We start from the raw sequence: 25613 nt of genomic DNA, 5'->3' as shown, positions 1-25613 counted from the left end.
GCAGGATGGTTTCGGCCCTTCTGCTCGTGCTGGTGTGAGGTCAGGCACTGCCTCTGTTGTGCTTGCTCTTGCACTGAGAATCCAGGGATGAGTTTCCAGATATCTTCTGGTGAGTGTTGATTGCTGAGGGATGGCATGAAAGGAAGATGGCGATTAGCAGTGTGGAAGGAGAAATATCACTGCTAACCAGTGACGAGAAGTAAAGGGACATGTGTCCGGTAGAGCTAAGCACGCAGGGGTTTTATTCATAATTTTTCCTGCCATTATTCTTCGCTGTTTTCTAGCACCAATTCTTATAAAATGAGGCAAGTAAAATTGTTCAGAGATTACCTGCCGGGATGGCTTCTCAATGGAAAACACAGTTGCTGAAAAATCAAGCCGAATGCTCTTTCATTTGAGTTGTGGCTATTAGCAGCTGTCCCATCTCCAGCTCAATTAGCAGCAGCCCAGGGGTAATGATCCTTCCTTGGCTGTGCTTCCAAGCACGAGAAAGGTGAAAGAAGGACACAAAAACACAGGAGAAACTCCCCTGCTTGCCTAAAATGTTCCAAAGACCCAACAACACTGGGTCCGATGCCTGTTGCTCTGTAACACCGCAGGGCTGCAGTTTCTCCTGACTCAGAAGTGCCCGTAGCACCCAGCATGTTCTGCACTAAGGAGCACACAGAGGCTGTGTCCCCAGACTCACGCGAGGATCCAGACCCCTGGCACCGGCTGTTTCTGCCTGTGGGCACTACGTGGGGCCAGTGCCCCGGGCAGCCCAATGTGACCCTGGCACTGCTGCGGCCCCTCCCCAAGCCCCCCAGTGTTTTCCGATGCCCAAGGGGCAGCTGCCCTGGTGGCTGTTGAATAAATGGTGGGACTCTGTTCGGTTACCTCCCCTGACCCAAGCACCCAGTTTGCAGGCTTGCAGAGCTGTTTCTGCTAGGAAGATGGATTGGGCACTCGTCTCACAGGCAGCACTGTTTATTTTCAGCGGCTGAGCAGAGCCTGGCTTCCCTGAGCACGCACGGAGCGGGCAGGAGCCCCCCTTGCTCCGGCTGCTTCTCTGCCAGGCTCAGCCCCCAGCCCCACTTGCTGCCCTTCGGAGCTGTGACTGCCCAGGTGCCCAGCCCGGGGTTTGCTCACGCCTGGGGCTTGCAGCCGGCAGAGCCTCCCTGCCACCAGGCTCAGCTCCTGACCTCCTTCAGGCATTTTTGGGTGTTGTCTCCTGTGGTTTCAGCTCTCCAGCTCCAAAAAAAGCCTGGCATACCTTGCACTAATGCTGGCACAGGCTCTGGGGGTCAGCAGCCTCAGTGAAGCTCTGCCTGTCCTCGGAGGTCCAGAGGGGACGTGTGGTTTGTGACAGCTGGTTTGTGTCCACTGCCCCCTCGCTGGTGCAGTGCTTTCCGAGGAGACTTTCCCCTGCTGCTCCGGTAAGTATTGGGTGAGTTCCCGCTGCGATAAGTGAAACTTCAGCAGGAACGATGGACCCTCTGTGAAGGAGTGTGAGGTTTTTCAGTTGTGCTGTGCCAAGTGACCCTGAAGAGGTGGTTTTTAAATGCTCCCTCCTCTGCCAAAGCTGCTGTGGGACCTTTGAGCAGCCTGGCCCAGCAGGCTCCAGGTGCTGTTCCTCTTCTCTTCATTGTGCCCTCTCCAAAAGCAGTAGCGTGTCACTGGAACACCTCCTGGTGCCGGGCAAAATTTCAGTTTGTTTATCAGGAGGGTGTAGACTCATGGGGAAGGGTGGGGAATAAGCACAGATTTTTTTTCATTTTTCCATATAACCAGCTGTAGGACAAGATGCCCCAGCACGTGCACTGGAGCCCTGGGTGCTGCTGAGGGCAGCGTCCCAAGGGGCCTGGAATGGGGCAGGGGCAAGCAAGGGGCTGTGGCCACCAGCCATGGTGCGCAGTGCACTGTCTCCCAGAAATGCAGCACATTTGTGAGCAAATTGCCAGAGCAGAGCGGGTGCTGCCCGGAGAGGTCCCCAGGCTGGGACTGGCAGGCACCTGTGCCACCTGGCGCGGCAGGCATGGTGACTGCATTTCCCATGCTATCAGCAGAGGAAGCAGCTCTGCTCTGTACATTTTAAGATCTCTGTTTTTAAGGAAGTAGAAGTAGCTGTATAACATCGTGGCTTTGCACAAACAGGTTGTCATTATCCAGCAGTTAAGATTGTGATCAAAATGAACCGTCATGGATGCGTGTGAGCTGCCCCAAACCCCTTCCCCGCTATTTATTTTTATATGACACTTAAAAACTGAGCATTAAAGTACAGCAACTACTGGAGGACGTATTTTTCCATGCAAGCACGATTTCTGATTGGCCCAAGTTAGCTTTTCTGCAGCAGCAGTCTTCTCCCCAGCTCTTTGTCATGGTGATTCAGTAATGCTTCACCGTTGTCATGGTTGCGGGGCTACTACTAAAGCCAAAGCAATTGCACAGCCCTTTTATTCATAGTTTCAGTGTATAAACTAATTAAGTAAACTGAAAGCAGCAGCCTCTTCTCTGAGCCTTGTTTTTGCAATACTCAGTATCAGATGGACTGTGTTTCTGCAGTCCTTCCAAACATCAAAAACCTGACTATGCTTCAGCTCCTCGGGTGAGTTTAGCGCCTGAAGGCTGGGCAAAGTTCACTGGTCATTAAATCACCCAGAAGCGTCCTCCCAAAGCTGCGAGGGTCTCTGGAAAGCCTCTGCTTAGAGAGCAGCAATGCCAGAGCTGGGAGCCAGCGTGTTTCAACCAAGCCACATTCCTTATCGCTGCCTTGCTTGTGGCAGAAACCCAATCAAAATGTTTAGGTTCTGAGTTCATGCCTTGCTGTGTAAAACTCGTGGCAAATAATGGGGGGGGGTTGGGGGGGGAGCTCTCCCCAAACGTGCCTGGGGGTGCTGGGGGCAGCTACAGAAAATGATCTCCTCGGTTGTGAGAGGGTCGCTCGCACTCATGTTTTTGTTAACAACTTGATATAAGCACAGATTCTATTTGCAAGCCCTGAGAGCAACAAGAGGAACCCAATGGTCTCTGCGTGAGACCGGAACAGTCGCTCTGGCATTTGCCTTTGTCAGGGAATGGTTCAGAAGATTTAGTGTCCCGAATTGGTGCCCTGTTTACTGATCAGCTGCCGCTCTGCCCTTGGCAGTCATCCTTGTGTGCTATGGGCAAGGGGGAATTTAAGGATAAATTGAAGCAAAATGGAAACCTACTTCCTGCTAAAATTAGCTGTCTTGGTGTTCACCGGGTATCTCCCACAATGATGCACTCTCTGGCACCTTGTCCCAGGCACACAGCGCTGTGTGGGGTCAGCCCTCCTTCCTCCCAGCACTCCTCCTCCTCTGTGCCCAGTGGGAGATGCTTCCTGCCTCATGGTTCAGCTGTGCTGGGGACGTGGGCACTGACTGGCTTGTCCCAGTATGCAAGGGGACCCTGGGGACCAGGGCCAGTAGGTGCTGGGCTCTGCTGCCCTGGGCGGGTGCTGCAGGGCACCAAGGTCCTCCTGGGCACTACAGGCCAAGTGGGAGCTCTGGTAGTGCTGCAGTCCAAACCTGCGTCTCTGATGGGCTGTGCCCAAATCTGCCTCTGGGTGCCCCTGTTCCCAGAGTGACACTGCTGAGGTGGAGAGCTCAATTCAAAGCACAGAGGTGGCAGGTGCCAGGTACTGGTGCTGCTGGTAGTGGAGGTACAGCTGGGAATGCAGGCTCACTCGGACCGGCACTAGCCAAATCTGTATCACCAGCACAGGTTGTGGTTTTGTCCACTTCTCTTTTTTGATGCTGTTTTTGATTTAGCAAAGCAATGTTGCTGTGCCTCGTTGCTGCAGTTCCCTGTGCACTCTCATCCTGCAATGTCAGTTTTTCTCTTCTCATTAGCAGAGAGATGGTTTTCCTCCTGTAGGAGGACGAGGCCACAGCCTGTTGAGCAGCAACGACGGCTGCACCGCTGCCTTGCACGCTGAGGTGCTCTTTGCTGGGCAATGCTCTTCCAAAAGGCAGTGCATAATCTCTGAGCTCCCGGCTGACTTCTGGGTGCTGTTAGCAATGAAAACAAAACATTTCATCTCAAAGCAGAGAAACTTTCAATGCTCCACTTTAATTAAATTAATCGTCAAAGCAAGGCAGCATGATGCAGTGTAACTTCATCTCTGCAAAGTCTGTTTCTCAGTAAAGTTTAGCATTGACTATTTTGAATTTACTAAGTCCCCTGTATTCAGGAGGCTGCCATAAATATCTGACAGAGTAAAGACACTTTCCTTCTTTAAATGAAGGCTAGAAATACTTTTCATCCCTACTATTTTAAGCATGGTGATCTAAAAAGCAATTCTGTAAGAGGGAGTTTACTTTGAAGAGATGTCAAGAGTTCCTGAACATTTTTTTGCCATTCCTTCAAAGAGCTCAATATTTGTTTTTCCTCAGTAAGAGTACTTGTTTATTTTGGAGGAATCTGTTTACACTGAAGTTTGCAATTCTGCATGCTTGGAAGACCAGTAATTTTACAGGCTTTTGCTCTAAAAATGCAACCTTCAGCCTTCCAGGAACATCTTGCCCCTGCAATTTGTTACCCATGCAAAGCACCAGGTCCAGGTACGTCCAAGCCCAACCAATGGATTGCATTGCAGAGTGCCAAAGCTGTGAAAATGGAAGACCAGCATCACTCCGTAATAGGCAGGTAGGTATTTTGTGGAAATATTTCCTCCAGATGGTGCAGCTCATTGTAGGGAAATATTTTGCCTGGGAACTGGGAAGATCACCATGAACGGGAGCAGGGCCCAAGCAGGAGGAAAAGCCAGCCCACTGGCACGCTTCAAAGCCAGCACATTTGGCGCAGAGGCAACATTCCCCCTGCTCCTTCAAGCCTCTTGCTGAGTGTGCTGACGGCAGCGTGCTGCCTCTTGGAAGTGCCCGAGCCTGTGGAGCAGGGGCAAGGGCCATTGCCACCTTCCCATGGGACGCTAGATGGATCCGGATTTGCCATTCCACAAGTGTTCAGGAATAATTGTCATGGTAGCTTTCTTAGTAAATCCTTTAACTGTTTAACTTATTCCCCAGAATTCTCGTGGGGGCGCAAACATAGCAGAGGGCACGAAGGTAACCCCAGTGTGCATGTGGTAAACCTTCTTCCTTGGCCCCAGCACCCACCCGGGTGCCACAATGGTGCTCGATGCAGCACCTCCTGCTCCCACCTCCCTCTCTGCTCCTCCCAGCACTGTGCCAGTACAGCGTGTTGGCAGCTTTCAGAGGTTGCCAGCAGGGAAGGGCAGCGCTGTGCCACCACTGCATGAGGCCTGCTGCCCTGGGCAGCCTGCAGGAGCTTCTCCTCACGGCAGCGAGTGCCACGGGTCGGCGAGGGGCAAGTGCATGCGCTGGAAGGAACTGAGGGGGAAGGAGAAGGGAGGGAAAGGAAGAGGAAAATGTGACAGGAGGAGTGTGTGGTCTGCAGGGAAGGTGCAGTCTGTGACAGTGGGGAGTGTAACTTTGATAGCCGTGTTCTGCCAAGATAATTCCCCGCCCCAAATAATAATTCTCCAACAAAGACACAGAGGAGCTTTGCAGAGGGAGGTGCCAGTTAGGACAATTAACAGTTCCCTTCTGCTGCGGGGATGCTTACACAGCACCCAACACTCAAGCGAGGTTTGGCCAACCAACTCGTTTCAGATTGATTTTTGTGTATTTTGGAGGCTGCTGCCTCATTTTGGAGGCGTAGCCTGGGAGGCTGCAGAGGAGGAGCCCGCCCATGACTGGCAGGCAAGGGGCCAGCTCTGCCCGGCAGCCCATGGGTGCCTCACGAGAGAGTCATGGCGCTGCCCGGCCTGCTGGGCCCTAATGGGCATGGCTGTGGCTCCCAAAGTGGTGGGGACTGGTGTCCCAACACCCAGTAGCTGTCACTGCCAGACAAAAACGTCCAGCCTCTGAATGTAACTGGGAACACCGCATTGTTGCAAGCCAGAGGCCTATTTTGGGCTAATCTGCGAGATGAGGCGACACGCTTGTTCTTGTGCAGGAAGATTCCATTGCCGATAAACATCAGTATATCTTTTTTAGCACAACGAGCTAAGCATGAGAGAAGACAACTATTTATAAATACCCTTAGGGGTAAATATCAAGCAGAGAAACTGTAGGAGTTAAAGGTTAATGCTAGCCTGGGATCAAATGGGTATAAATTAATCATGAATAAGCGCAGACTGGAAATGAGAAGACCGTTCACAGTAATGTGAGGAGCAAAACTCTGCAGCAATTGGAGAGAGGCCTGAGGAGCTGGCAGAAGGCTTGTGCACCCCAACAGAAGTTTCCGAAGACAGAAAATCGCTTTTTCCTGGGGATCCCTGGGGGTTCGGTGAGCTCCCCTCACCTGGGGGTGCCTCCCCTCCCTGGACCCCTGTGTGACCGAGTGCCGGGGGTGAGCAGACCGCCTGCTGATGGACCAGACCTGTGCTCGGTGATCTTGGTGGAAAACAGGTGTGTACAATTTCTGTTTTACTAAGGGTGGCTGTGGATGGTGCTGGGACATGTGCCCCATTCACAGGCCAGCTCTGCCTGCTGTCCTGCTCACTGACTCGGCAAGCGGGGCTTCTGCCAAGGGACTGGCTGCAGTGTGTGGGCAAACAGAATGCCTAGAAGGTCCAAATAAATAACATGTTCATCTGTCTGCAAGACAGAAGATGCGGTCGTAGGTTGACTGTGTCTTATTTTCCTTATAATGCCTATTTTCCTAATAAATACCAGTCCCTGTGGCATTATAGATGGGCTGAGACAGAAACTGCCCAGCTCTCCTGTTTACTTTATGGATTCCCTCAGTTCCCTGCTGGCAGCTTCAGGCCAGTTTCAACTATTTCTCTCAGCTGTATCACATCACAGTATTTCTGTGGGCTCTCAAGAAACCACCCTGCACTCTTGGGGTCATCCTCCTCTCTTGCTGGTACATAGTGTAAGCCAAGAATATTTAAAGCATGATTTTGTATTATATCAAGCTGCTCTAGAAAGCACTCTGCACTGATTAACAGGTAATTATGGAAGACAAGTTTCACACAGTTCCCAGATTGCCTAGTATCCAGTGCTCTGCTGGAATAAGCTGGTGCCTTGCTAGTGGCCTGCTGACACAGCAACAGCACGCTGGGTCCCTGATGGGCTTTGGGGAATGTGTTGGACAAGACCCATAAAGCTGACAGTGAGGTAGGTGCAGATTATTATTATTATTATTATTATTATTATTATTATTATTATTATTATTATTATTATTATTATTATTATTATTATTATTATTATTATTATTATTATTAATGTATTTATTATTTTAAAATCTGCTGGGAAGTCTGAGATTAGTGTGGGCTCCCAGAATGTTGAAGTCAGTGGAGTTAATGATTTAAACCAAACTTACAGCTTTCTTCAGAGCCATTTTAGTACTCTGTCAGTTAGTGATGGGAAACAACCCTGGCAGAAGGTTGAAAATGCAGGAGGCAAACATCCACTTTTTGGAGCTGCAGGCGTCCAGGACAAGGTTTGTCTGCTCCTGTGTGCCTGCCCAGGGGGACCCCATGGTATGGGGCAATGTGAAGTACAAATAATTAACAAAATACAGTGTTTCTTGTTCAGCTAGAGTACCTGTAGTAGGAGAAGACTGACAGATGGATTAGCCCACGTGTCATTCATATTGAGCCCCATTAAGGTACTAAGGTTTTCCTGCCTACTGATCTTGATTTCTGTTCTGAGAGAAGATGTTTTTCTGATATATATTCTGATACATGTTCTCCTTAATAACAGACTGAATAGTCAGAGGATCTTCAATGAAATAAGACACCAGAAGAATGCCGCAAGTACAGGTATGGACATGCAATTGTTTCTATTTAGGCTTAACTTAGAAAAGTTTGAGTCTGCTATTAGAATAGCAGACCTGGCTGAACATCAGGATGTTGTTGGCTAACAGCTGTGTGATACAAAAAACTCATGTGCTTATAATTGTATTGCACTGAATAGCACCACAAGAACTTACAACAAAAGTTGTAAGCATTAGCCTAACTGTTCCCAAGCAGTTTGTGGGTTTTGGATGACACAGTTTTAGGGTGCTCAACCTGAAGGGTCAGTTTTCTGTTCTGCTGAGCCTGTGCCCTTCTAAGAGTCATGTATATCCTTTAATAAGTACCCAGCTGAACATCAGTTATTTCATGGAACATGACTTCTTTACTCACATAATATAAGTAAAATCGAAATTTACTGTCCAGACAATTAAGTAATATGAAAGCCTTGAAAGAGCTGATGGAACCTACAACAATCCATCAGACTATTTAATTGCATCTTCACATTGCAAATCAGTGTCTGCTTAATATGTGGAAAAATCTTTGACAGTATTTTTATATTGGCTGAGAAAAGAGTAAACTCAAGTGCATGCTGTGAAACTGTAGCAAACTGCACCACTCTCACCTAAAAACTTTTTGGAAATCCCTTTATGAAATACTGTATTATTTTACTCTTATGGTATTGACTGTAAAAGGTTCTGTGAAAGGCCACTGCTTGATTTTGCAAAGCCCCAACCTGTTGTTTGCACTTTACCACCAGAGATGTTCTTTGATATTTGATATTTATACATGTATAAAAATGAAACTCCTCATTCCTGAATTTGGTAGATTCTCATAGGTCTGTTTTTCTCAAATTCTGACATTTTCTGATATAATTTTCAGCAGTAAAAACAGACCTTTGGTATCAATTAGTTTGATCTTTTTCTTTTTTCCAGAAAATTAACTCTTTCCTTTTTTCTTTTATGACCCTCTCTTCTACAGGCCCTTTATTTCAATAGCAGTTGACAGAATTGACAAGAGCAGGGGTGCTAGTCCCCACTCCTCCTCTTCCCTCTGATGGAGTGGGGACTCTCTTGATCAGTTAGTTCCCTAACTGATCAAGTTACTTTAAAAGCAGTTTGAGCTGCCTGAAGAGCCATGTTATTTGGCTCCCAGGCTCTTCCTTTCAGGACTTATACGACCCCTTTTATGGTGTAGGAAAAACCTTCCCTATGTACACTTTCTGAACATTGCATGTGTTAAACTTCCAGGATAAACGACGTTTTGAGTGCTAAGTTGAACATTCTTTGAGGCTACTGGGCTGGCTTAACATCTTATCAGCAAGATGCTTGGACCACAGGACGCAGCTGAGCAGCATGCACTGAAGCAGTCCCAGCTGTCCTGCCCAGGTTCCCACGTGTGTACGGCACAGGGAAAGTGAGGAGCTGCAAGCTGAAGGGCTGCAAAGGAGGAAGGAGAAGATGGTAAGTCTGCAGCATAGGAGGCAAGGACCTGGCAGGTGAAAGATACTTTGAGCATCCCTGGGACCAAAGAGGTGATGTCCTCCACTGTGCTAGGTGCCACACAAAGGGGAGAAATGCACGCTGTGCTTCCAGCTGACACCTATGTAAAAAGAAGTAGGGTTCTCTGGAGAAAAAGGCTATAAATCTAAAAGTAGTTCTGGTGGTGGCTAGCCATGGTGCATACTGTGTTTCTAAAAACGTCTATTGTCTGCTGCTCTGGTTTGAGGAGCTGTAATTGTATAGGGAGGAAGGGAGTCCAGGGATGTGAGTGATTACACACAAAGCCATGGGATTAAAGAGTGAAGGACAGAGGGAAAAGATGCCCAGATAAGTAAATAAGATCACAGGTAGAAAAGGAAGTCTGGAGCTGACAAGAGGGCAAGAAGTAGGGCAATAAGCAATAGCTAGGTGTTGCACTGTTTCAGAAAGGAGAGTAGAAAATGATGAGGATGAAGATAGTACCGAAAGAAATTTTTAAGGGCAAGAGAGCCTGTCACAAAAAGTGCAGAGGAAGCAGCATTAGAAAAGACAGCTGCGGCTTGTGGTGTGTGAGGAGATGCAGAGAGACAGGCCCTTTTCAAATAGAATACATCAGAGGGGGTTCTTCAGTCGCTTCCTGTTTTTCGTTGTGTTCCAGGAATTTTCCTTAGATGATAATTTTCCAACTTTCAAATGTTTTTGCCATGTTAATGATATTTTTAAGGTCAAATGAACCAAGTAGTGAACAACATCAGACTGCTTGAAGACAAGCACATGATTGCTGTAAATGACAAAGCAAAAGGGAATAGCATGAGAATGACAGATCATAATTCTGACAGCAATTTGTGATGTCTGGATTATCACATGTGATGTCTGGGTACAACACAAAGCAGCTTTTCTATGTATTTCTTTAAAGCCATCTGTTTTTTTCACGTGTTCTCTGAAATTCCTTCATCTGCCCAGTGCCAGAGCTGACCCTTGTTGACTGTGGTATGCTTTCACTCAATATGTTTGCTCCCAGAAAAGCTCACTCCCTCTCCTTCAGTACATAAAACAGCATGATTGACATTATTCCCAGGTTAAAAGTTTCTTACTTACATACACAGAAAGAGAGCACTTTGCCGTGGTACTACAATTGATTAAAATAAATCACCAGTTACTCAACAAGCCAAAGGATGCTCATGAGTGGTGTTCCGTCAAATGTGGGGATACAGACCTGATACCACAGCAGTATCCATGCCATGAAATATCTAGGGTATTTCCTGGAACGGAAAATCTTTCTGAACACCATTTGGGGCATCAAAAAGGTGCAGTAAATGCTAAGGATTATAATTTGTTCTCAAGTTCCCAGATTTGCATGTTACTGTAACAAAGCCTAATCTTTTGAATTCCTAATAATGGAGAGCTTTTTCCAGAAAAAAAAAAAAAGCACAATACATGAAGTCTAAGAATGATAATTAATGCTTCTCAGATGTAAACACCGTGCAAAGGTCTTTCGTTAGATCTGTACGATACGTGTGATTTAGGTGCTATATAATGCAGATAAGGCCAGGCATAACTGGTGTCAATGGGACTACAAATCAAGGGTGTCTACTTTCATAACTGCACTTAAATCATCAAAGAAGAGGTAAAAGGTGGTCTACAAAAGTAAGATAGAAGTAAATATATTACCAGTATTAGAACAGAAAGTGCAGGCAGCTAAAGAATACCTTTACTGACTTTGCAAAGCTGAATTTGAATGAACTGTCACCTGAATCATGGAGTGAATCATGGAGTAAATCAGGCTATCCCGATCTGCTTTTGATCTATCGCTCCATTTTATATCAACAATTGATATGTTGATACCAGTGGAAATTATTTCCCGTGTTCACTGGCATATTTCAGAACCAGTTCCAGTGAGCCATCCTCCATGACACCGGTATTATCGGTGTGCTGCCATCAACACCCAGAGTAGGTGCACAGCAGAAAGCAATAAAATTCCCAGGAGAAGACCTGGCAGGGAAAGAAAATCTCATTTTCTGCTTTCCATTTACAGCCTAAAATAGCCAGTCTGCTGGGAACAGTAGTTCTTTGCAAAAACAGCGATTATGAAGACTATGGTCTTATTTACTTTGTGCCAGTGTTGCAGCACACACCGTATACTCGCAGGGTATTTTTAGTCACGAATTCTGCCAGGCAGAAACACAGAGGAGTTAATCACATGTAGCAAATTAAACAATAGCAAAAAAGCTTGCAGGATTGGGGGGGGCTGCAGCAGCAGAATGTTGTGTTACCCTTTCTAACCCAACTTCCTAAATGCAATTGGATTGGGGGATTCTGGGCAGGGTAAAGGCAAAGGGCAGCGGTAGCTTTTGACCTGGATCAAGTAGTCTCCATCTATACTTTAAGTCACCAAACCGAGGCAGGCCAAATCTCTCTACATTCAGATTATGGTCAGAATGAAAGCACTTGTGTAGTTAAATTTGTGACTTTGCAGGTGATGAGCTGCTGTGTGCCCCAGCAGAGGTGGGTGATGCAGGAGCAGCTCCTCAAGCACAGCCATCAGCACAGCAGAGACAGAAAGGCACCTTCTTCTTGTTCCCTTCAGTGGACACAGAAATCTATTGGTGCTGGTAACCTTTTGTCTAAAAACATAGTAAGAGTAAAATGAAATTGTAGTTATTGGTTATTGTTAAGTCATAGCAAACTATTTTGGCTCAGTTTATACTGAGATTTATGGCAAATGGCATTTACTGGAATGAACACATCACTGTTCTAAATGAAACCCTTTCTTTCATTAGTTCAAAGGAGCTTGTAAAATCCTTTATTGTGACTAAAATTTTGTGTAATGTTGGATATCGTTTACCCAAAGATTGTGCCGTAATGTTTATTTACAGCATTAACATCTTAAGTTTTGTGGTTTTGTTTTGTTTTGTTTTGTTTTGAAGTGAAGCAGTAGGGCTCAAGTGGACTCCTTCACATCTGTTATCCCTGTGAAAAATAGCATGTGCCTTTTCAGGAATTAAATTAGGAATTAAATATGGAATCAGGAAGACAGGTATAAGGAGTTAAGGGGGTCTGAATGCTGACAGCACACCCGCTGTGCCATGGGCACAGAATACGTTTCAGCCACCCCCTCTGTCCTGAGCAGAAAATACCTGCCAGTGTCACGGTGTGTGGTGGCTGGCTTCCTGTTGGGCTGGGAAGGAGGGACAACAGGCAGTCTAAGGAGAAGGATGCCCGAAGTGTGTTTTGTTGTCTTCCAAGGGGAAAGTAAATCACTGCTTACTTTATTACCATGCCTTTCCTCTCCAGTGACATGACCAAAAGAGAGGCTGGAGAAGAAGCAGTTTACTCAAGTCTCCACAGTGCAAAGGCTGAAAAAATGCACCAAATTTAAGACCAATTTTATATCTCTTCTGGAAAGGCAAACCTTTTCCTCTCTAATGGGAAGATGCAAAGAGGATTATGATGGCAATATCCTTCCTCAGGCAGGTTTTTCTTTTTTGTTTTTGTTTTTGTTTTTCTGGCAGGAGAGGTCTTTTGTAATAAGTAACTGCTCTTTGTTATGAACCAGCCTTTGTCAGTGACCACAGGGACACAAAATAGATGCTATCTGCCCAAAACAGCTCACAGTCATTGACAATCATTTTGTTTTCTTTACTGGGTAAAAGCAAGAAAATGGCTTTTAAATTAGATGTTGAACCCCTTCCAGAATTGCAATATAAGATACTGAATCAATCATTCTTCTTACAGTTACCTCCTACTCCACAAGCTCCTACTACCATAAAAATTGCTTGTTGCAAACTGAGCTGAGTGAGTAATTTGCAGTTTCATATTTGTTTGATAACTTTTTCCTCTTCCTCTTTTCATTATTTGTCCGTGAGCAGATAGATGTTCCTGAATCTTTTTCTTTTTTTTTTTTTTTTTGAAAACATATGCTGTAATCATTCTGCAAGTAATTCTCTCTGTAAGTCATTTGTGAGCAATTTGCTGAGAAGTGTTCAAACATTTGTCCTAATTCTGCTCGCCCTATATGAACTTGCATCACATGGTGTCTGCTCCTCAGCTCCATCAACACATCAGAAGAGCTGGGTTTCTGTTGAGTCTTCTCGCTGGGAAAAATCACACTTCTGAAGCCCCTTCCTAGAAAACTCGCATAGAAAGCAAGAATTATTCAAAAATGATTTCAGATTTAGGCATGCACATTCACTGAGAGGTTCACAGTTTACCAGCATCTGTAATGTTCACACCAGCTATAAGACAGCTTTTCCAGCCCTAAAGAGAACATCATTCGCACACTTCACAACTAGGGTCTGCTCCTAGCCAGAGCTTTTGTTGCCTTCCAGTTCATTCCAATTTGGCTCACAAAGCATCCCTTGTGTGCGATGAGGCCTTCAATGGCATATAAAGTGGTTGGGTTCCAAAGTATGACTGATATCATGCACAATTTCACCACTCAAAAATTATTTAATCCCCAGAAATAATTACAGTGTTCTACTGGTTATTGTTGCATCTTAATGAAAAATAACTCTATCAAAATGCTAGCTGAAGGGTCTGATCCAGACCCTGCTGAAGTCAGTGGAAAGCCTTCCTCTCTGAATTATCTGCCACTGAATAGACAGAGGAGACTCTGCTTCTCAGATTGTAAAACAGCATCTCTTCAGATAAAAGTTTAAAAGAATTCGCTGTTCAGAGGGATTTGGGTATTTAATGTGTCTCCTCTTAAAAAGAAAGTACTGGAATGCATATGCAATATTGAAAAGGAGGTAAGGAGGTAAAAAATTCGAATGCCAAGTGCCGACCTTAACTGGAGCAAGAATTTCAAACCCAAAGTTTGCAGCTTGCCTGAAATGTTTCCTTTAAAGATGTTTGTAGAATACAGGTCTTGGCTCTTGCTGGTATGCTGCAAAAATGCTGCACTGGTGTTTTAGATAATGTAAACAATTGCTGCAACTTGTCACCCAGGTACTTCATGATTTTAAATAGAAGAAATAGAAATGAAAAAGTCATGAAATCTATGGATGATATCTGTGATTTTAACTATGTCACATATGGGCATCTTTTCCCTGATTCCTTGTGAAGGGTCCACTCCATGAAAACATGAAAACCTTGGGGAAAAAAAAAAATCCACATAGAATTACTGAAGAATGCAAGTCATAAAGCAATTCACATTTTTTCCAGGTAGGAATTTTGCAAAGGGAGATTATGTTTTCCTTTCAAACTGTCTTCTTCTGAAATTATCTTTAAATTTGTCAGTGCAGACAGGACTTAGTGCACCTTATTAATGTTCCTGAGCTACATCATCTGAGATGGACTGAAATTTGAACTGTTGGTGCTGATAAGTAACGCTTGGGATTCATTTATTCCATTCCATTTAGTATGCTGCTGAAATAAGCTATTGATGCCAAGCATCAAAATTCCCTGGACCTGACTTTTACACAACCAGTTGAGCCCTATCTAGAACTCAAGCATCGAGTCTTCGGGAAAAATAGTGTGCTGGGAAATTCAGAAGCCTGAGTGTCAATTTCTCTTCAAAAGTCACAGCAGTATTCTCACTCTTTTCCAGCCATGACGAGCACATAACGGCAGCGCCAGGCGGCACACGGCTCTGCAGCAAGGTGTCGAGCGAGAGGCAGCAGCTGTTCGTGAGCCGTGGCAAACGTCACGCGTTCACGTTCACAGCCCAGGTGGCTGCTTGCAGGATGCAGCAGCAGCGAAGCCATCCGCTGGGCCAGGAGCACCAGGCAGCATGCTGGAGCTTGGCACGGAGCTCTGTCCAGAGGCTGTTGTGAACCGCGAGCGTGCTGGCTGCAGCACAGCAGGTAAAATCACATTGAGACATTCAAACAAGATCATTAGGTTGTGTGAATGTGCATCTTGGTTTTATGGTGCGGTTGTAAGCAGCCAGTGTAGTAACAGGAAAATAACCCAGCGCAGTTCACGCCCTGCCACGTCACGTTGCTGGCCTTTCTGAGCATGAAGTGTTATCATTGTACTCATAAATCACATCCCTTAAGACAGGGAGATTATCGTGAAGCTGAATAATACTAACTTGCACTTCAAAGAGATACCTACTTTTTCTTCTAGACAGAGCAGAATAGCTCATAGTTACTTCCTTGTATGCTGAAGTTAAATTCTACATCTTCAACATCAGCAAATCTATCAGTTTCCATTACGTTACTTAAATACCCAGAGTAGTGTTGTGCCCACTGCCTAGCAAGTTGTGTATTTTATGCTCAGGATGCTTCATACATCAGTTTAAAGGCAGATGCCACTGTTTTAGAAGCCAGGCATACAAATTCCTGTGCCACTTGACGTGCACAGAGATCTGCTTTCTGCAGAAAGCAGGTCTCAAATGTAATAGAATCTTTTAATTTAGTTTTAATTCAGTTGATGCTGAGTCAAGTAAAACACGACTACCTCAGAGATACAGCATATTTCTTTGCACTTTTCACCATTAGCTGATTTTTTATAGTGCCTAAGTTACACAACTTCACATTTGGTATTCTGAACCTAATGAATTTTAGGGCAAAGTAGTTGTCATATGCTGTCGTGTGTTTTTTTTAAAGCTTTGTAGAAGGTGGATTCTTTTCATGCTTTCTTTTATCTATAATTATTACACAAACACATCATATTATACATAACAGGAAAATGTTGCTATACTAAAAGTGCCCAACCTGTCTTAATTTTTGAATCTGCATAGTTAACTCCATTTATATCACTGAAAGGGCAGTGGTCCAAAGCATAAATAACTTGAACTCAAAAATAAGTGTTGCTGCGCCAAACAGAAGGGATCTATGGTGACTCTTGAAACACTGGGGCTGGGTGCAGGTCCACACGGCTCTGTCCCCATGGCTTACCTCCACCAGAGTGAAAGGCGTTGTTAGACCCCACTGAGCTGTGCTCTGCTTCGCTGGGCCAAGTGTGGGAAATAACGCAAACAGAGAACACTTTGCACCATGCACCCTTGTGCTCCAGAGCAGGTATAATCTCTGTAATTACACCACAACCGCCTGGAAAATACCATGTAAATACATAGCAATTGCATGTTCCTACAGCTTACTTGTTAATTATGCATTGTTACTAACAAGTTCAAAGATAAATTATCATAGCACTTGCAGCACTTAGATGCTTGCAAAGCTTCTAAGCCGTGTAATAATGGAATTCGTACTGTTAAACGGTCGGCTTTGTTGCTTTTCCATTGGAATGGGGAAGGGAAGCAACGTGCCTCTCACGCCCAAAGGCCCATAGCTGGAGCGTGTCCTTCTTACTGGTGCAGCAGAAGTATGCTTAAGTACAAAGTAAGATGGAACTTCTACCTATAAGGAAATACGGATGAATTAAAAAAAAAAAAATCATTTCCGTTAACAAATCACTTTGCAAATTCCATTTACTAATCCTCCTAAGCAAATGCTGTTTTTAAAATCACTGGCACTTGCATGCAATAGAACTAATACTGTTTTTCTGACCCAATATTTAATCTTGCACAGGCTAAAAAACGAAAGGAAAACCTCATTCCACTGATGTCATCGGCAAAACTCCTATTGATTTCAGGGAGGGCAGGGTTCTACCCAGGCAGCTTACTTGTAAATGGCTCCTTGAAATAGCTTATATTATATTCTGGCAGAAATAGATCACCATGTAAGGCCACTTTACAGCCCGTGCTGGCTCTTCTGTGAGCCACACTGCAGTATTTTAGACTACAACTTCTAACTTCTAATAGGTATTTTAATAGTATTCAATAAAGTAAAATTAGCTCTATAAACATTGCTCTTCTCCAAAGGGAAGCTTCCCTGTAAGATATGCCTCTGTAATGGTCTGTTCACCTGTTTATAACAACCCTTATAGCCTGTGCAAAATCACTTCGGGTTTTTTTTGGTTGGTTGGTTAATTAGTTATCTGTTTTTCTCCTCAATTTTATTATTTTTATATTGATTTTCAATGTGAAAGGTGATGTTGATTTTTCTGACAATTTGTCTTGTAGTTGTTGATCTATTTCTTCTAGAAATGACTCTCACTGCCAGGAGGCGCAGAAGTTAGCACTCAGATACTTCCAGTTCAGTACCAGCAGAAGCCCAAAGCCAGCAGTTGTTCCCTGTTACATACAAAGCCTGTACGTAGAGGTGGTAGCCCCACTGTAACCAGCTATGTGGAGCTGTAGACCCAAGTGGCCCCAGCACACGGAGCTGGCTCTGAGGCAGGGCAGCACTGGGTGCCCACAGGCACCTATGCCAGGACATGTGCTGAGCTTTTAGTGTGGGCAGAAGTCTAGGAATGATGGGCAAATTTGTAGTAGAGACTCCTTAGTGACGAAGGGGCAAGGGAACTAGGGGAGAGAGCAGGAGAGCTTGCAGGGAGGCAGAGAAAGCAAGAGGTTGGTGTTCTGGTCTGATTTGAAAGAGCTACTAAAAGGAGAGAGACCAACATGCCAAAGAGAGATTGCATTTCAGCAGGAAGAGGATAGCTGGCAATGTGCAAGGCAGATTTTAAGGTTAAGAAGGAGAGCAAGGAAAGGGATGAGAACTGGTTTATAGAAGCCAAACAGGAAGAGAATGAGATTAGATCACTGCAGCAATGTGTAACATGTTGGAGTGCTTTATTATCTGTTGTGCTCTTTAATTGTGAGTATAAGACGATGATTTCTAAAACGAGTATGTACTTATTTAAGCTTATTGGCTCTCCTGTGGAAAATAACTTCATATGCAGAATGATTGTTGTTTTAAATGGATTCATTTTCATGTAACTTGCATTCACTTTAAATAAAAGGGAGCCGAGCATTTCCAGTATTACAGAGCAGGCAGAATAACAGAGGCTCGCTAGCCCTGCTGCGGAAGTCAATAGCTTCTTTGAAAACAGTATCCTTGTTCAGATGGAATTGCCTTGCTGTCATTTTTCTTTTCACTCCCTCCAGAATCCTACACTGGAGCCTGAAGGTATCATAGGTTTTCCTAGATACTGAATATCTTCCCCATACAAACTGAATATCGGTGATCTTTTTAAATTCTTAGGGGCTGATCTTGTTCCTCCTGAAATCTACTATGAGGTTCTTGCTGCCCACAGGGGTATCAGAAGAGGTTTGACCAGCCCAGATGTTAGCTTGAAATTCTCCCTACGAATAAAGCCTAGGTATACTGACTGAGAGACTCATTAATAAATATCTTAGGAGAACATGGTTCCCTTGAAAAGCTAATTATTTTGATAGTTACTCATTCCCCCCCAAAAAAGTCTAATCAATGAGAGAACAAATTAAAAATTAGGAATCTCATGAAAACAGACAGCAGAATACTGCATTCAAGAGGACAGCCACCAATTAAGAGAAATGTCAACAACTCAAGTGGCAGCAACTTCAAAAGGGAAATCTTTTCCTCATTTTCGTATGCATTCTTCATAAGCAACATCAAGAAGTGTAACATGCTAATAGCTAATAACACTCAGAATAAGATTCACTAATTTACTAACTGAATAATTTAGTGCATATCAAAGGAATGATTTTCTCATTTCATTCCTTTTTTAGATCTAACACTAAGCTGGGTATTATCAAGTAGATGAAACTGCACAGATTACAAATCATCACTGAAATAGTCATTTTAGAATTGAGGTTGGTTTTTTTGTGTCGAATGCTTCTTTTGGTTTTAAGAAATCATGTTCATTTTTTCTCGTTATAATCCAGATTGCAAAACAAAAACAAACAAAAAATCTGGAAGCTTTCTTTGTGGAAATGAGACATTTCACCAAAAAAAAGTGCCTCATGGAGATGGATCTGTTATGATGTTAAACTATGGGTGAAAATTTTGGGGACGGGGGCGAGAGCCAGCCCCCTGTCTCAGGTGAGCTAGTAATGTGGTGCTGGGGAGATGCACCTGAGGTGTGGGAGCTGGGGCTCTCCTGGTGCAGAGGACTCTCCTGGGAATGGTACGGGGTGGGTTTGATTCCCGCAGGGACCGGCAAGCGACTGCCCTGGTACCCCAGCAGCATGCACCGGGCTCCTGCGGTGCCCCCAGCGCGGGGGCGGGCAGGCTGCTGGAACCACGGGCTTTGTGGCAGATGGAGCGACATTTGCAATTGGGAAAAAAACACTCTCATTCTGCCAAAATATTAACAAGGGGCTTCCTCAGAAATAGTCTGCCACAGCCATTGATACGTGTAAATTCCGTATGTAAATACAACTTCCTCCAATTAAAAAGGTACAGTTTCAGCAGGCTGCCTGAGGACGAGGAACTCTGCACTGTTTTTTTTTCTCTCCAGCAAAATCCTTCATTTTGAGTCACAAGTTTTCAGTGCTGCAACCCCTCACAGATATAACTTGTAGCTGCAGTGGGCCAGCAGCACGCAATGCTGGTTTGGGGCCTGCTGTACGGTGGTCCCTGACTTGGCTGTGCTCGGTCAGGTGGCAGGCTTGGCAGCAATGGCACGGTGTGAAATCAAACAGGGAACGGATTCTTTTGTGTGTGTGGTTTTCTTTTTTGTTTGTTTGTTTTTAGGCTAATATATCTCTCTTTGTGAATGCCCAGATTCCTTACACTGCGGGAAAAACAACCAGAATTTCCTGACCTTCCTTTATAACACCCATTATTTTACATAGCTTTATAATGTTCTTTGTTAATTTCCTTTTAGAAACAAACTCTCCTATTCCTTTTAGATTCAGCATATATGCGACATCAAAGCATTTCAGTGAATTCTTCATTCCATTTACATGCCAGCTCTCTGGTGATGGAGTCAGACGTGTCGTGGTAATCCTGCAAGCCGTAAAGCCATCCAGCTTTTCTGCCACTGCTGCAGTTCTCATTGCTGTAAGTACTGACCACTGGGGGACTGATCCTCAAACATCAAAAAACCTTTCTTTGATGACCTACTGTTTTAAAGAGGGCAATAGGACCAGCATGTTTTCTCCTTAAAGATAAAACGACAGCCATTGTCTGTGTGCTAAGAAGGAACCAATAGTTATTTTCAACTTCAATTTGTTCTGTGCATTGTGAAAAAAGCTGAGTAATTCTATTCTCATTCAGGAGAAGACTACAGGGGAGAGAAATATATTTCTGATATATTTTAGAGACTTTTCTAAAGAACAGGCTGTCACAGTGCGGTATCCCACACCAATGAAAACCTTTTCCCCAGGATTGTCAGTTGTGCCTAGTTCTCCACCAAGTATATTGTCATGGATATTTGCACTAAACTGAGAGTTATCCAGCATGATACTTCTGAGAATTCAGATTAGCCTCAGTACTGAGCTAAGGAAGTCATGAAGGCAGTCTGCATCATAGTGATATTATGATTGCTCTGAAACAGCGACGTATCACATATCTGTGTTTTCATTCTGCCAGAGACATATTTTCAGAAAGGCAGTTTCTGATGACATGTTTGGGCAAATGATGCCTTATCTGCATGTTTTTTTATGTATCATCCTGATCTGGTAACTTGAATGCCATAAGGAGAAAGCTATGTTAATTGCACATGTTTTTAAGTCATCGCAGTCCAAAACACATGCCTCAAAACTATGTGCCTCAGAAAGTCTGGTCACTTGTTTGAGAAGCCGGAGATGTTCTGCCTCTGTTAGAGGAATCAGGGAACTTTTTTATAACAAGAATCTTCAGGCATGATAATCTTAGCCTTGTGGATATTGTATATTTCTCCTGCCTAAAAATAAAAACCACTAAGTATATGAGCTGCTACTGTAAATACAAGCACGAGTAAAAGCGTTCGTCTGTTGCCAGACTCCTCCTCCCACTTGATTTCAGTAGTCAGCAAAAATACTTATTCAGTATTAAGTTACAGAAAAGGATTGTTGACCCTGGTATAATGGAGAGCTAAGATAAAGTCAAGTCAATGAAGTTTGCTTCAGCTTGCAACATTTCAAATAAAGCTTCTACATTTGTTTGGCTCTTAAAAATTAAACGATATAGAAAATATTAGTTAAAAGTGAAAGTGCAGATAGTCTACAAGTGTTTTTCATAAAGTAATTTTAATTGAGATGCTCACAGCTGAGTTAGCATTATTTGCTGCTAATTTAGGTTTCATTCTAAATAGTGTATGTTAACAAACTTGGACCACTTAATGCTAAGTGCTTTACATTTTTCTCTTTAATTAAATTTTGCCAAAGAACTATGTTACATAAGCATGTGCCCTTACAAAGAGCACACTCTCAGAGCCTGGTTAGAGTTCAGGTGCCCTTGCAGCAACTAGTAGTTTCCTACTGATCTTACTGGAGACAGGATTTTTCTCTTTACCCTGTACTTTTTTTGTATATATGGGTCCTAAAAGTTATTTGATTACTTAATACACAGGTTCTTGGGTACATTACTCTAAGAAACTTATTTTAATGAGCTCCAGCCTGTCATTTACCATTTCTGTTATTAGATAAAAACAAGCCTTACTTCAGAGTTCAAACTTATATATTCCAGCAATTACAAACATATTTGAAATACGACAACAGATGCCAGTTTAGATAAGTTTCTAGTCTGTGGATGGAGGTAGGCATTTGCTGCAATAATCTGCAGTTTTACTGCAGAATTCGAGAATTGCCTGGAGAGAGCTCTGGGAGAATTGTGTACAATTTCGGGGTTCTTTTTACTGTACAGTAATCTAATACAGGTGGTTCAGACATGGAAATGGCATAAAAATCAAGAAAATTTTGAATAATCTTTAAGGTCAGTAGTATAAGATCTAGGCATAACAATTTACCTTTAATTCTGAGATATTTTTCACCAGTGTGAGATGAAACACGTTGAAGTAGGCGACACAGACTGATGCTGCCGTTCTTCCATGTGCCCAGATTTGTGCAGGGTTGTGCAGCACTCTTCTTTTCCACGGGCAGCATGGCTCTCAGGAGTGCAGTGCAGCAGGGACCAGACAGTGATGTGGCTGCCTGGGCTCTGGATGCTCACCTTGGCCAAAGCATCACAGCGCACAGGTGCCAGGTTTCTACTCCCCGTGCAGCTTTTGCCACATTGGCACAGTGGCCCAAGAACGTGTTGGAAACACGTGCAGTAAGGATGCTATCCAGCTATGCCAAACGCTGGGGTTTGATGTTTGAGTTTTGGTACAAAAGAAAAGGAAAATGAGGGCTGCTCTGGGACAGCCCTGCTCAGAAGTGATGGCTGGGGTGAGGTGTTGACCCCGTGGCTCTGCAGGCTGCTGTTGTCGTACGGCTGCAGGAACAGGGCAGGCTGGCTGAGCACTGCTCATCTACCTCAGCGCAAAGTTACTCTCCTAATGGGTATTTTTTTCAAAGTTCTAAGATGTTACCTAGTTACCATAGCCTAGTAACCATTTAGACAGATCGGAGCTTTTCCTTGCCACCAGGTAAGCAAGTGACTCTCAGTGAGTCCAGTGACACTGAAACCGCCCAGCTGCAAACCAGAGTGAGACTCCATAAGAAATTTATTTGAAGCGTTCAGAGGAACACTGCAGTATGAGATGAGTTATGATTAGTCTTGACAATGCTAATTCAGTTTAAAATATGCTTAACTGGTTTAAAAATAAAACTTCAGCCTCCCTTCCACTGCAACCCAGTCCTGAAGCTATTTCGGCGCGCGTTGCCTGTCCCATGCCTTATTTTCTGATTCGGCTGCGAGGTTACTATTAATAGCCCAGAAGCTGGGGGGAGGAAGTGCGACTACCAAGTTCTGCAAACAGTTTTATGTGCGCTCGCTTCTCGGCTGTGGGCGAGCGGTGCCAGCCCGCCCGTGTGCCGCCGGGGTCAGCCCTGGCCACGCTGGACCACCCATCCCTCCCCGCGCGCGTTGCTAAGAGACCTGCTCTCCTCCGCTGAGCCTCGTGGAGAGGAGCACATCAAAGACACCCACAGCCCCGAATGGTTTTATAAATGAATTTAAAGAGACACTCTCCCGTGCTGTGTTGTGCTGGGGGGAGATCAAAAGTTGCTCTATGTGCGGAGAGCAGCTGGAGAATTCAACTGGCTTCTTCTGGAAAATAAAAGTGCTCTCATTACTGAGAACCATGTTGTATTTACTTTACTTTTTTTTTTTTTTTGCTTTTTTTCAGAACTAGACTACAAATTTATGCTAATTAATGTTTTCAGTTTTATGGCAGGCAAGACATTGAACGCAGGCCAGGGTGCGTGTTTGTACGACTTTCAAAAGTAAGGTTTTCTGTCATCAAGTGACAAGCTGTTTTTGATTAACTCTCTTCATCTCTGAAAATATTTCATTCTGTAAATTTTAATTGCTTTTCTGACTTACATTGAAGTTGAGGAAATCACAGGGTAAACATCAAGTGAAACATCTTTAAAAGAATAAATGATGAGAAAATAATCCGTGTAAATCGATATTTGTTCTGTCAGGCTGAAAAGCTAAGACACAAATATCTCAGACCTTTCTGAAAAGGATAAAAACCAAATGAAAAAATCTTTAATTAAAAAAATCTGGGTGTATATATAAGTTTAAACATTACCTCTTGCCAGACCAGCACTTACCTGGCATCTGCTCAGCTCTTCTATTCTGCACAGGCTGTGGGCTCTAAGAGCACACTGGCAGCTCAGGCGAGCATTTCCTGAAACAGAAAAGGCAGGAATTATTTGCTTATCTACTTGGTTTCAAACACCATCAACATGTGGTAAAAAGGGAAGAAAAAAAAACACAGCAATGAGTAAGAAAGTGCAAGACTTTCATTTTCAAAGACACCATGGTTGCACAGCCTTGGGAAAAGCGAGAGGAACCCAAATAACGTGCTAACAGCGCTGCCTGAGCAAGCCAGACAGATCATTTGCATGGAAAGCAAAGCTCTCAGGTCAAATGGCTGCAAAAAAAGGTGTCTTGAAAATCACATGTAAAATTCTTTCCATGTGCAAATCTCATTTTGTGACCGGCCACACTAGCCACATAAGCAAAGGTCTCCTTTAAAGCAGTTTCAGGGGCTCGTTCACACAAGCAGGTGCTCGTGCAACTGCAGGCAGAAAATCTCTGGCTTCAGGTGCAGCGTGTACCCGTATTATCTCCTCTCCTTGCAGCGTGCCTGGTGGCTGAGCAGAGCTCGCTTCTCGCTCTCTGCCTGTGCCTGCAATCTCGCATAAATCTGAGGGTAGATTAGTGAAACCTAATACACTCCAGGACTGTAAAGGGATTAATCTCACATAAATCTTCACCAAAAAAAAAAAAAAGGCATTAGTATTTATTTACATGCGTTTTATTTTCCAATGAGGAAAAAGCCTCCTTTTTTTCCTGCATCAGTAAAAGTCTCTTCAAAATTCAAATGGCTTAGACTTTGCATTTAAAATCCCCTGCACTACAGTTAACCTATATTCTAGAGCTCAAATAGAAAACTAAAAGCATGTGTTTTAGAAAAGAACTTAGCTAGCTTTTCTGTTTCGTTACTAGATATCTATTACAGGGGCAAGATGTGGACTGTCTTCTCACTGATAGACTGTTTTAAGTATAAACATCGTGACCACTGCTATGTTGTCAGCGGTTAGTAGATTCGGTGTGTTTGGCTGAATTTCTGAAGGGGAAAACTGTGACTTGCACTCTAAATATTTTTTCTGGAGAATGGATTCCTCAACAGACTGTGGGCATCTTGTACAAAATCCCAGCAAACATTCCGAGAGGAGCACAGCACTGCCAACTCACCAGCCCTGGAAACCAAAATCTGGGTGACCCGCGGGTTCCCTCCATGCCACCACCTGCCCCACACGGGTGCACGGTCACGAGGGCTGGGAAAGAAATGATGCCCGCTGCGAGCAGATGCACTTGCTACTGGTGTTTATGGCAAGCCTGTTTCAAGATCCTGGCCAAGTTTTGTTTGAGATCCACTTTGATCAAGCTTGCGTTTAAGGTAAAATGTTGTGCAGCGGGCATGTCCTGAGAAGTTTAGTTAATCGTCGTTACTATCATATTTTATTAATATTTGTAGAATTTTGGTTAACAAATGCAAATAATTTTAAATCTCTGCTCCTTATTTATTTCCAGGATACTGTAAAACATCCACAGGAGTGGGGCAGGCAGATCACAGCTGGGAGCAGGCAGGGCAGAGGCTGGGGCAAGGAGCAAGAAGCCATGGTTTTGGAAGCCGGGAAGGTGCTGAAGGCCATTGTGAATGTTAATAACGTTATTTCATATTTTTACAGTGCATCGTGTGCTTAAAGCACCGCATAGACTACTGGTAATTAGTGATCTGGATGTTTCTGAAATGATCAGCAGTATCATTTAAATTGTCATTAAAATACAATTAGCAGCCCTTTGAACTGAACGCTGTAGTTCAGAGCAGCCTAATTGGTGGCTTGTGGGGCAGATCTGACAGCGGGAGGAGGCTGGCTGCTTCTCCTCGCCTCTCACTGTGCCTGCCCCAGGAGCAGCAGCCGTACCCCTCGACACGCAGAGCCCTGATGGGGCTGGAGGGGCAATGGCACAAAGCACCCCTTGCGTGCAGCC

At 44.2% G+C, this 25613-nt stretch overlaps 1 long non-coding RNA gene across 2 annotated transcripts; it reads left to right on the top strand.

Moving 5' to 3' along the window:
• The first annotated feature begins 5098 nt into the window (after nucleotides 1-5098).
• LOC106016023 (uncharacterized) lies at nucleotides 5099-23334 on the top strand. 2 transcript variants are annotated; one of them, XR_011812415.1, is made up of 9 exons: nucleotides 5099-6434; nucleotides 6980-7148; nucleotides 7356-7473; nucleotides 7569-7641; nucleotides 7737-7795; nucleotides 9019-9231; nucleotides 14798-15053; nucleotides 18902-19058; nucleotides 19871-23334. It is a non-coding gene; the product is annotated as an uncharacterized lncRNA (long non-coding RNA). The 2 variants fall into 2 exon arrangements; XR_011812414.1 differs by lacking the exons at nucleotides 7356-7473; nucleotides 7569-7641.
• The last annotated feature ends 2279 nt before the right edge of the window (nucleotides 23335-25613 follow it).

Source organism: Anas platyrhynchos, chromosome 13 (assembly GCF_047663525.1).
Source record: "Anas platyrhynchos isolate ZD024472 breed Pekin duck chromosome 13, IASCAAS_PekinDuck_T2T, whole genome shotgun sequence".
NCBI classification, from domain to species: domain Eukaryota; kingdom Metazoa; phylum Chordata; class Aves; order Anseriformes; family Anatidae; genus Anas; species Anas platyrhynchos.
The sequence above is the reverse complement of the archived record's forward strand: the minus strand, read 5'-3'. Positions and strand labels throughout refer to the sequence as shown.